Here is a 13,227-nt window from a genome sequence, read left to right on the forward strand (position 1 = left end):
CAAGACAGAAAGAGTCAGAACTCAGAAGACAGAAGGAAGAAGACAGAACCTACACACAGAACTTAGAAGACAGAGCCTACACAGACAGAAGAACTTCGCTGGAGAGAACATGGCAAAAGATCCTGGACTGAACCTGACTACAGAAATTGGCAAGAGAACCTGACTAGAACCTGGTGACTGAACCTGGCTGGAGAACCTGGACAGAACCTGGCTGGAGAACCTAGGGAACATGGCTACAGAACCTGGCTGGAGAACCTGGAGAACCTAGCAAGAGAACATGGACACAGAACCTGGCTAGAGATCCTAAGCAGAACTTCGCTGGAGATCCAGACCAGAACTTGGCTGGAGATCCTGGCTAGAGATCCTGGCTAGGCTGCTGATCAACTGAACGCCGTCTCTGTGTCATTCCTTCTTCGCCGACTCCATCCACACCTTTGGGGACCCCTGGACCTGCTGGGGTTGGACCCCGGCACTGGTGGAATAGCTCCTGTGGTCTCCCATGGTGTTCCTGTCATGTTCTCTGACACAGGCTTAGCTGGTGTCCTCTGTTACTGGTGGCATCACCAAGGATGCTGGTGACAGAGGGATAAACAAATCTGTAAGCACGTTCACTCTCAGATTCTCAGCATAAGGACAGAGTAACATGTTGTTTTCAAGCCTGTGTCAAAACAAATCTGGAAAGAGATGCCACCAGAGTCTGTGGCTGCAGATCAAAGTCCCCAGAGGGCCATACGGGCTCAAAGCAACGCCTGGAGCACTTGAGCTCCGAGCCAGCACTGCTGTGTCTTTGCTCACTTCAGGCTAACCACAGGGAGACAGCGACACCAAGCCCTGTCTGAACAGCCTCACCTTGCTGTGCCCCCACAAACCAGGCTGAAACCACAGCATCCTCCTCGCCTACGGCAGACTTCACCGTGCACCCTGAAGGTAGAGGGCTGCTGCTGCTTCCGCCGGCCTCCCTGTTTGTGCCCAGTTCATGGTAAAGTCCCTCTAAGTCAAGGAGAGCCTTTGCCACCATTCTTCTTGCAAAGAGTCTACAGGAACAGTGCCTTGGACTAGAGGACACACCACTGAGCTTTCTCTTGCTGCAGGAGATGTGGGCAATTCCCTGCTGAATTTGGCTGCCCCTCATAAAGCTCGCTCATGGTGCCATATGGAAATTTTCTTTAAAATGCCAGGTGCCACTTGTGAAACTATGCTGCTGTTCTTTCTCCCAAAGGGCAACTTCCTCCAAGCTGAGACCCATGTTCCTAAATATTACATTTTCTATGGGTGGTGAGAGAGGTAGCCAGTGGGTAGCAATACGTACTTCTTGGGTATTTGACATGTCCAGCTACTGTTCTACACACTTTCCAAGAACTTTCTCATTTAATTCTCACCTCCAGGCAACCGTATAAGGTCGGTATATTACTACCCTCATTATATAGCAAAAGGCATGAGGGGGTAAGGGATCCACCTAACTACACAGCTAGTAAGAGGCTAGGACTCCTACCGGGAGGGAAAGGATCTGTCTCCAGATGTGGGCTCTTCACCTGCCACTGTGGGTCAGGCAGGGGCATCACAAGGTATAACCTCGTGAGGAAAGTCCCACTTACTCCCCTCAGCTACAGACCAGCCTCTTCAATGCCCTGGAGCCTCGCCTTTGCCCTGGCAGCACTTTGCCAGCAGGGCCTTGGCTTATTGGATCTGACTCCATTGACAGACAGACCCCACCTTTTGTGGCCACCTGGTTGGCCTTCCCTGTGTTCCTAATGTGTCTGTTCTCCGCACCCCCATGTGGGTCTCCTCCTGTCTAATCACAGTCTCCCGCTGTTTGACCTTTGACTTGGCTGCATGCAGTCCACTCACCATCTGGCCTCCCAGGTCAGCAGGCAAGTCTAAACCCTTTATCCTGACAAACACTCTAGACTGGGGACATTTGGAACAGATGAGTCCCCAGAATACACTTCCCAGGGTAAGCCCTCTACTGCAGAGGAATCATAATAAGCCAAGTTCTTCTGTGAGCCCCGTGGCTTAATGTAATGGCCAAATGAAGACTCATGTGCTTTCAACGGAATTCCTCCCATTTCCTCGATGGCGTGGTTATGAGATGATTTGACCATAAGAGCACAGGCTGCAAACACAAATGCTAGAGGGACTGGACAGGCATTTTGTAAGTGCTTAGCTGGTCAGGTTTTTGTTCTGTGTGTTTTTTTAAAATGGCTTCTCAGTCTGTCTTTAATTTTAAAAGAGAGCACAGGATAGTCCTGGCCAGCACTGGTGGGTGGTTAGAGCCTCAGCCTGCACACCGAAGTGTGCAGGTTCCATGCCCCGCCCCAGGCTGGGCATGTGTGGGAAGCAACCAATTGATGTGTCTCTCTCACATTGATGTTTCTCTCTCCTCTCTCTCTCTCTCCCCACTCCCTCCCTCCCTTCTACTCTATCCTACAGCAATGGGAAAATATCTCAAGGTGGGGATTAAAAAAGAGAGAGTACAGGATAGACTTCACTTTTTTTCTTAATTTTACTGAAGAAAACAAGCACAAGTACGATGATCAACAGCGATTACCCTTTATCCTTGGTGTTAGCGAGGCCACTGGGCGAAGCGAGGACTGTCACACCCTAACTGGCTGCCACCCAATGTCACTGGCAATGGCAATACCATGGGAAGCCAGAAATTCTGGTCTTTATGCAAAATGTCTTAAACTGTAAATATTGACAACTAATTCAATAGTTTTAAACCCTCCGTGGGCCAACTCTGTGTGAGCCAAGTGACTGTATTCATGCTTTTGCACTATCAGGTTTTCCAAAGGGGTCACTCCAAGCAAGTCAGAAGGACTGGTCATGGCAGCAAGAATAGGCTGCCAAACCCAGTGCTCACAGTTCAAGCCTTGTGCCCAGGGTCACCACTCGCTCATCTAGCACCTTCGCATGACTCTCCACGGACACACTCGGGGAGACGTCCCTTCCTCCAGACACTCAGCACGTGGCCGGGCACAGCAGATCAGCTAAGAGAGTTCCTCTCCCTTTTTCCTCTCAACTGGTTGCATTTTTGCAGTGCACAAACCGCCCAGCTATGTTCCTCAGCCCTGACGTGGCCCCACCCAGCATACCTGGACACTCAGGCCTTGAGGACAAAACCATAAAACAACCTGAAGAAGGAAGGCAGGCAGCAACCAGGGCTCTCCAGCTGTTGCTCATCAATTCCTAGACTGTCAGACATTTGAGCCCCAGGAGGCTAGGGTGCACAGCTAGACCAAGATCAAAGGCACAACCCTGTCTACAGCCCATTTCTTATCACCCACGAGTCCCATCCACGTTAGACACAGGAGGATAGAAGAGAGATTTGCACATACGCGTGGGACAAGGCTGAGCCTTGAAGGAACCTGGAAGTGGTGAACTAGGCCAAGTCCAAGAATAAGCACATGACCGCATTGCACAATCTGCTGATGCTCTTGCCCACGCGTCCCTTTGCAGAAGGAGGCTGAATCGCAGTGCACCTACCTTGTACCTAACTCTCAATGTTATCTGCAAGGCTGAATTGAAATGGAAAAGCCAGCACCGCTTCCTGTAGCCACCCCTCCTCCTATGACTAGAAACAGGGCAAAGCTACCGAGGTGGCGAGTTTACTCAAAACTCACATATCAATTATGATCAAACTGTCGTTCCCAAACCACAGCTGGTCGATCTACTTCCCAAGTGACTGCAGACTCAGTTCATAAGACACCCGCTTCCCCTGGCAGAAACTCCCAGAGGTGGAAGAGCTTGGTCCGATGTGTTTCCTATGCCCACCCATCATCCTGTTCCTTTGCACTGCCACCCCCTTTCCTCTTTAGGAAAATAAGACTTTATGAAAACCTCTTAACTGATTCTAGGGGAACTCTGGGTAAAAGCACTTCCTGGATCTCCTCCCATCCTCTGGTTCCCCACCTGCCCCAGCACCCGCCCAATACCCAGAGATCCTCCCAGCTAAGCTGCAGGGACCTGAGAATGGAGAACAACCCCCTTTCCCTCAACTTCCCTGGAAGGTGATACGTGCTGCTCTTTCCCACAGAGGACAGGGGAAATTAATTCCGTTTGCGTGCTAGAGAGAGCAAGAAGTGCATGAACCCAGGTGGGAGCCAATGACTGTACAGCTGGCTGGTCCCTGTCCCTGGAAGTTCCTCAAGAGTTGATTAGATGGTAGCTGGTTGGCCATGACCATCTTATTTAGGTACTTGGTGTTTTCCTAGACCATGGAGAAGACCAGAAATAAACCACTACTTCTCATGAATTGGGAGTTTCTGCTGTGGGTATAGCAGGAACTCAGTCTGGGACTCAGAAGCCCGTATGCAGAAGTAAAATCCTGAGATAAAGTGTACCCTGAGCATAGAAGAAGCTAGAGCAGCTAGATTCAGTACAGTGTCATGGCCGCAGTGTGTTTCCTGTTACTTGGGATGGTGATCACGGTTTTCACACTATGGGGGTGTCGCAGAAAAAGTTGGGAGGTGCCCAATGGCATTGACTCACTCTGTCATTTGACATTTGCCCTGCCAAATGTTCCCTTATCAGATAACCCCCACTGACATCATTACATTTTCATATCCTCAAAAAGTAAGCTGGGCTGCTTAGAGAGGGCCTCACCAGGCTTCCCAAACTAGAATTTAAAGTGTGATATACTAACTCCCAGGACAGACCAAGTCCTTTTCTGTGAAGATGCTTTAACGGGTATGTGCTCCCCTAATTAACCCTAAAAAAAATGTCCATCCTATTTAAGTAATTATGGCAGAAGAAATTAAATGTATATTCTAGAACTTAAGAACCACTCCCTTAACCGGAATTTGATGCCAGGTTCTCCTTTCTCCCCCATGATTCTTGCTTAGCATCGTCCTGCCACTTAAAAGCAATCATTATCTGGTCACCATCATCAGCTGCCTGTGCTAGCTTCTCTTCACTAAAGAGAGAGTCTGCCCAGTGATATACCAAAGCATCACTTCTGACTTTGGAGACACTTCTTATATTCAATTGTTTAATGAAATGTGCATTTTGGGTGCCACATCCTTCTGGAAACAGATTTTGCTAAGATGTTTTTCACTAAGTTTTTAAAATGTAAAGTGCTGCTATCTTATCATTTTCAATAAAATGTTGCTTATGGTTGTTTACTTGTTAAAAAAAAACCAAACAAACAATAGAAACCACTGGAGCCACAGGGCTGCCATCTCCCTGTAGACTTGAGGGTGGAAAGTAATCATTGTATTTTCAAACAGTTGCTCTTAACAACTTTTAAACAAATAATACACATGGAAATGTACAAAGGTTACACACATATATGGTGAAAAGCAAATTTCCACCCCAGTGCTGTCTGCCAGTCCCACAATGCTCCACATAACAGTCAACTGCTATGACTAATTTCCTAATTATCCTTCCAGAGAGGATACTTGACAAATACACCCCCTCTCACTTTTACACAGATTGCAAATGATTTAAAACATTGATTTCAAAATGATAAAGTACATCTGAGTCACCCAGGGATCTTATTAAAATGCAGATTGGGATTCAGTAAATCTTTTGTCCTGAGTCCAGCTAAGACCCTGAATTTCTAACAAGCTCCCAGGTGAAGCTAAGGCTGCTGGTCCATGGAGCATACATTGAATAACAAGCATCTTGAAAATTACATTACTCTAATACATGTTGGGAGAAGTGTGAATTAATACATGTTTTTTGGAAAGAAATCTTACAACATTTGTTAAAAGTCTAAATACTTGAAGTCTTCAACCCAACAATCCCATTCTTGAAGATCAGTGGAAACAGATGGAGGAAAATGGCCCTCCTAGAGGAAATGATTGAATTAATTATGATATATGCAGGTCATGGGACACTATGTCATCATTAAAAAAAATAAAAGAAAAATTTAAAAAGATGAAAAAATAAACAAAAAAGGAAAAATATACAGAGAGAGAAACTTCAGAGGTAAGTTGTTGATTTAGAGACATTTCCACAAGGTATGTTGAGTGAGTAAAGCCAGATTCAGGAAAGCATGTATTATATGATTCCATTTTTTAAAATAAAAAACAAAAACTACATGCATATGTATGTGTGTACCATGTGTTCTATGTGTATATACATGTGTGTGTGCTGCTATATATGATTCTATACGATGTAGAAAAATGGGAAGACACACACTAAATTATTAGCCTAGATTTAGGTGGCAGGATGTGATTGTGGGTGAAAAGGGCAAACAAATACAAAAATGAGGGGAAAATTGTGTTAAAATAGCATGTATGATAGTATTATTGTATATGTAAGTAGGTTTATATATAAAGAAACTGGAAAAACTCTATTTTATATTAAACAAACACCTATGTATGACATCAAAAACAAATTACACATATATTTTAAGATAAAATGTGAGACCCCCCCCCCCCCCAATGTTCTCAGAACATGGTCTTCCTCTCTTAATTTCCTTATAATGATTGTGGTATGAATGTGTGAGAATCCAGGCTTAGCTCATTGGTGCCTACATGATATCTCCTAGTTTGGTTGTTTTCAGCAGAAAAAACAAAATCAGAGTGAAGACTGGTATCTCAATAATGACCAGGGAGGACAGGAGGTGGGTTCCCCAAATCAATTGCTCATAAGGGTAGGCACCATAACTGTGACTGAATCCCCTGCCCCCCGAGGTCCTCATTGAGAGGTATCACCAATTTCCCTTTATGGAGCTCAGTAATCACCACCTGTCCGCAACAGCTCCCTTCAAGCTTGTTTCCTCCAAAGAAATAAACACCAAGTTAGCAGTATTTACCCCACATCACGGGGCAGAATGTAGGGCAGATGACCCAAGTACGTGAAATGCACCGAATTTAAAATCCTTTTATCCGCAGAGTAAAGAAACATTATTTTTTCCTCCCCACCACTTACCCACATCTGAGCACAATCAGACACTTAAAATACACACACAGCAGAACAGCTAGAAAAAAATACAGCCGCACTTGCATTTCTTTAAGACTTTCAGATAATATCAAAGTTTGTTTCCAAGCCACAGTCCTGGTTTTGTAGTCTGAAGCAATGCTATAACCATTTCAGAAATGGAGCACAATATAGGTTCCCAGCTCCTTCTCCTTTTAAAATACAGATTTTAATTTGACTTCAATGGCAAAGTTATTTGACCTGAAAATATATGTAATCTAATACATTCAGTTACGTCACCCAAAATGTTTATTTTTATGGGAAATTGAAAAGTATGAGATATCTAGATGTCCAGCTATCCAAAACATCTGCTGTCTGCTTCTTTCTTTTCTGAGAAGTTTCTTACCCAAAGGAGAAAGTTCTAACCATGAAAGAGAAGCAGACCATCTCCCTTGCCTCATTTTTTCGTGTCACCTTCATTAACTTTTCTCACAACAGTGTCGGAGGTTAACATACTGTTTACTTGTGGTTTGTTAAGGCGGGTCAGAAAGAGTTGGTGTTCTCGGGGCTTCTGGTGCCAACCAGGTGTAAACATTTAGTCTTCCTGGGCAAATCACATCACGTCCCTCTCACCTCCACCAAGTAGACAAGCCTGTGTGAAAAAGATGGTGGGGGCATCACCAAGGCATCTGGAAAAACGATAACCTCTGACCCATCAGAACTTCCCCTTCCAGACCAATATTGAACTGGCACTGGGCAGTAAGTGTTCAGCCCCATCTCCCTGGCAAGGCAGCAGCCTCTCTGGGACAAGAAGGCACCAGGGAGATGATGGCCCATCCTGCCTCCTCCCCAGCACCTTAAGGTAAGGTCCATTGGGAATTCAGACCTGTCGCTGGTTCCTGGAATGCAGCTAAACAGTCCTGCAGGACATGTAGGGTGATCCGTGGATAGGGAGGGACACCCAGGATGAGACATAAGACAAAACACCAAAGTCTTATGTTTTGCTGTTTGACTGCCCCACCCCTCCACACACACCCCTCATAACTTCGTAGCACGGTACATAGTAATTGTCTGCTTTAATAGGGAATCCTTTCCGAGTTCAGGATGAGAGTAAGCAGCATAATACTCTCTCAGCAGTATAATTCTACTGATTACAAATATTAAAGGCATGTGTTTATAGGAACTAGAGTGAAAAAAAGACATCCTGATGCAAGGCCATTTCCACACGATGGACTTGGCTTCCCCGAAAGTGAGCCTCTCTGAAGCTGGAATGAACTTTACAATTAATGTCATCTCGAGTTGGTGAATTGCATGAAATAAGAACCATATCAAATTCACATATAAATGTTGCTGATTCTAAAGCAATTATAAGTAAAGGAAGCTCCTTTCTTAATCACACCCTCTCAGGTTTTTTGTTTTATTTTTCAATGTATTGATCCTGGAAGTGTTTTATTTATTGATGATTCCTAATGAAGCATGCCTCTAAGGGTACCTAATTTACCAGAATTCGGAAGTATTGGGTGCCATAGTAATGATTCTTTGCTTTAAAGGTAATTTTTACTGTTACTGTGGTTCTCAGTTCCATTGGCTGGATTGCAACTCATAGTTCATCACTGTGGAAAGAGGGCTCTGTAACTCTACCTTTTTTCCTTTTGTTTTCAAATGTTACGTAGCTTTTGATTGTGAAAAAATGAACTCCTACTTACACAAGTAGAATCGTGCTTCGCAGGGCACTGACCTGCCCTACTTTGACGGGAATGTGTTGCCCAATTGCAAATCACTTACCGACGCTGGCTGACCTATTTCCAATTATATAAGGCTTCTCCGAAACATTATTGAGCGGGAACATGAATTAAAATCATGATGGAAACACTTCTTCAATCAGGCAGGAGCAACATTAGAGAAAATGCTACCACAAAACCCTACCCTACCCTGCTCTTCAGATAGAGACATCTCTTTCCAGGTTCCCCTTTTTTCTCCTTCAGTGTTCTCAATGATTTATTAAGAACTATCCTTAAGAACCAAACTGCTCCCTTAGTCAGCTCTTATCTCCCCTAAAGTGGCCAGTTTGATTCATCTTACTAGAATGACTCATATTTGAATGAATCATTTTGGACCTCTAGATTAAAAGCTGTCTTCAGGACTGGATCAAATTATTTGGCAGTTTTTCTTTTGCACGCGGAGCGAGGGGGCTCTATCATGTAAACTATTGCCTGGGTATCACATTTGTTATGCTGACCCTTCTGTATATAAAATATTCTATTTAGGACATATGGAAATACACCTCAAGCTGGCACAAGACTAAGCTTTTGGAGGGTCTAGTGTCTGCAAGTTCTAGAATCATCCAGATGAAAAACATACATTCATCCATTTTCATTAAATAATTGCCAAGATGCTAATTGCATGTATTTCGGGTGTTCTCTTATTGGGGAAATGTTTTTAACACCTATAAACCACAAGCAGAGTGTCAGATTAAACAAAGCTCTTTGTTCCCACAATTTGTTCAAGAACAATTTTCATCTGTAAGCAAAAACTGGTATCAACATGGTTCTGGCCCGAAGTGCTGAGTTACACCGTACGTTGGCTACCTGCTCAAAAGGTAGCAGGTCTATTGAAAGAAAGGGGTTAAACCGGATTTCAGAAACCAAACAGAAGAGGAAGGTGCAGAATCCTTTGAATTTCTATTCAAAATTGGCTCATGGCTTTTACTTTGTTTTTATTGCCTGGAAAACAAGATCTAATCCTACTTGTTTGAAGTCAGTCTCAGAACACAGCCCGGCTTCAAAGTGGCTAAGACAACGTCAACTTCTGGTGCATCACAAAAATAAAAGCCAGGGTGTCAAGATAGAACTATTGCCTAAACCATGTAAACAGGAAAACCTAATCTCTATAAAGGTTTCTACCTGAACACCTTTTTTGTTGTTCGGCAAGCAAGTTGGTAAATCATCAAAAAACATCAAGACGGTGCCTGCAATGGTTAAGACCTTGCTTCTTTGATATCGGAACTCACAGCAAGATAACCAAGGCGGGAATAGTTGCAGCCAGCCTGGACTAAGCCAATCGTGTGTCATCTGCAGCAAAACAAGGGAAGAGACCAGAGAAGAAGGAAGATGGGTGCAAAAAGCATACTTAGAACACTGGCTCGTTTTCATTGAGAGTCAAAATAAGAATTATGAGGGCATTTTAAGCCTGGTTGATAAACGAATTCAATCTTCTTTTTAAACTTGAAGTCGGCTCATTTAAAATTTAAATAAGATGCCCTAACCAGTTTGGCTCAGCTGATAGAGCATTGGCCTGAGGACTCAAGGATCCCGGGTTCGGTTCCGGTCAAGGGCATGTGCCTTGGTTGCGGGCACATACCCAGTAGGGAGTGTGCAGGAGGCAGCTGATCGATGTTTCTCTCTCATCGATGTTTCTGACTCTCTATCTCTCTCCCTTCCTCTCTGTAAAAATCAATAAAATATATTTAAATAAATAAATAAATAAATAAGAAGCTACTCTGTCCCTGAGAACCTAGAAGGTCCTTCTTTCCTTGTAAGTTTCATTGAAATAACATTGTCCTCATGGAAGGTGTGGGAGTATTTTCCAAATTTTAGCAAATGTGGTAGCGCTTTCAAGGGAGTCAGGGCTGGCAGGCATTTACTGGCACCCCAAATCCCATTCTGTGATCTTAGACTAAGCAGCAGCAGAACTTGAACAGACATTGAGAAGCCTTCGGATAGGATTTGAGATTTGCATATGACCTAGCAATGGTCTCCACGTATGTGAAGGCTCTTCTGAACACCCATGCATAGCAATTCTTGATGTGTCCTGACCTCAACAAAAGAAAAGTGAGCCTAAATCACTGCATGAAGGAATTAACTTTCAAGCTTTCTTTACTCAGCGAACATTTATGAGGAATTAAACTGGAAAACTTGTAATGACGTTTCATACAGTTATGATTCCATGACTCATACTTTGCAATCAATGCTAAAAATAATCAACCATGCATTCATCTTCTCAATACAGTATACCTGGTGTAACCAGACAATCAGTGGGTCCAGGCTGCCTGTCACTATTTGAGCCAATTAAGCAGAGATAGGGTTGAATCATATATGAGCATTTATGCCAATACTGCCAGCAGCATGGGAGAGCAGCAGGCCATCCACAAAAATCTACTCTGCACCCCACCATAAGCAAGCTGCTTATATTGGGCACATGGGGAAGTAGTTAAAGGGTATGCTAAATGGGCAGTTAACAGGTAAGCAGGCTGGAGATTTACAAAGGTCTGCAGGTATGCCAAAGGGCTGGGGATCTTAGTGATATGCAAGGGTTGGGGTCTTCAAAGGGCTCTGGTTTCTGCAACAAAGTTGTTCATCTTTCCATGATAATAGGCTGCTCCAATGGGGAGGAAGGGCTGATTTCCAGGTGAGCTCCCAGGTCCTGAGTGCAGCTGCCAGCCAGGTTAGAATGTGCCTTCTTTAATCAGAACAAAGCACTCACAGTTAACAGAGCCTGATTCACATTTCTTACAATTCCAGCTGGTTCCCCAGCATTCTATTTCTGCCCCTGTCGCTGGTGCTATGATGGTGATAAAGAAAAGGACAAGACGTTGTCCCTTCCTTCCAGGGACTCCTCACTTAGTGCAGGACATTGACTAATAAGCAGTGTCCTCATTTGCACGGGCCCCCAGGAGGCTATGGGAACTGCAGCAGAGAAACAGCTGAAGTGGGTACCTGCTCCTTACAGGAGGGCTAGCCAAGTGTAGAAGAAGAAGAAATGCTTTTCCACCTTTCCAAGTTCTTCTGGTCCGGCTAATAGTCAAATTAACATGAGACAGATCAACAGGGGGAAAGAACCAAATTTAGCAAGTATGTATGAGAATGTAAGCCCTGAGGAAACACTGGGCAGTTGAGGCTTAGAAGCCATCTGCAGCTGAGGCTTGGGATTTCAAAAGACAAGAAGGCAATTCACCTGGAGATGAAAAGCAAGCGTTTGGTAAATACATGTTTGCTGGGCCATCTGAACACTGGGGCACACAGAGGACTTTGAATGGTTCCTGTTATCACACACTAGCTCCTATTACACTGTAGTTATCTATGATGACATCGCCCTTCCTGGGGCAGCTCCTGTATCTAAATTCCTCATAGGCAGTTAGGGAGAAAAGCTAAGGTTTTCCCTGAGTCTTGTGTTTCTTAAAAATAATTGCCTTAAAATAGTCTATATCCCAAAGGGCATATTTTGAGTGGCAAACTCTGCCCCCCCCCCCCCCCCTCACATGGTATATTGTCTTTAAGTTTTGTTCTTTGGGTCAGATTAGTATAGCAGCTGAGAGCATGAGTTTGGAATCACACAGACCTGCATCCCCCTTAAAATAGCAGCATCACTCTGTGGAGGTTCCTATTTAAAATCCCAAAGGCTTAGTCTCCTACTAAGTAAGTTTGTTGAAATAATTAAATGAGATAAAACAAATGCTCAGCATGTGTTTGCAATGATGGTGGTGATGATGACGATAATGATGATGATGAAGGATAGTGGGCCCCTTGCATATGCATTTATTCACTTGGCCCTTTGAGGAGCCATTGCTAATTGCAAGCCTTTTGAGGGTTGCCCTTCCGTCACTGCAATGCGGTCTTCCCATGAATTGGTTTTACCTGGTCCTTTTCCTATTATGAGCTGTATTTCTCTCTCCTGCCTGGGGCTTTTTTCCATTCACCATTCAGAACTCTCAGATTTTCTTTTGATAAATGTACTCATGATTCCACACCCCGCTCAGTTATGGTCATAACACTGCCTAATTGCCTGCCGGCATTCATAATGGATTCTTACTTTGTATCATAGTCATTCCCTCAATTGCTTCGTAAACAAACATTTCCTGTAATCGCCAAACATCTACCTAGAAAGTTGAGGGAAAGGAGTAGTGGCTTTGGTTTTTTGGGTTGTTATTTTTTTCAGTGTTAATCAGAGAAAGACTGAAAGTGATGTTTTATGACTAAACTGTTGAAATGACACTATTCAAGTTGACGTTTTTGTCTGGAGTCAGTGATTAGCATTAACATACTTCTAACATTCTGATACATTATCTTGACTACATTTTTTTTATTTAATTTTCCAAGTGATGAAATTTTAAATTTCCAAAAAACTATTACTTTAAATATAGTGAAATACCGCTTTGGATCCCATTTCTTAGTTCATTTGCAAATGTGAAACAACGATGGGTTATCATCTTGATGACCAAAAAGGAGAAGACATTCTGAACAATTGTGAACCAAAATTGATGGGAACAGAGAGGAAACAAAAAACACCAAAAATCTTTTATCTCTATACAGGAAAACTGACAATAAGCCAACATCTTTTTTTTTTTTTTTTTTTTTTTTTTGCCAA

This window comes from Myotis myotis, unplaced genomic scaffold (genome assembly GCF_014108235.1).
Source record: "Myotis myotis isolate mMyoMyo1 unplaced genomic scaffold, mMyoMyo1.p scaffold_m19_p_5, whole genome shotgun sequence".
NCBI lineage: Eukaryota > Metazoa > Chordata > Mammalia > Chiroptera > Vespertilionidae > Myotis > Myotis myotis.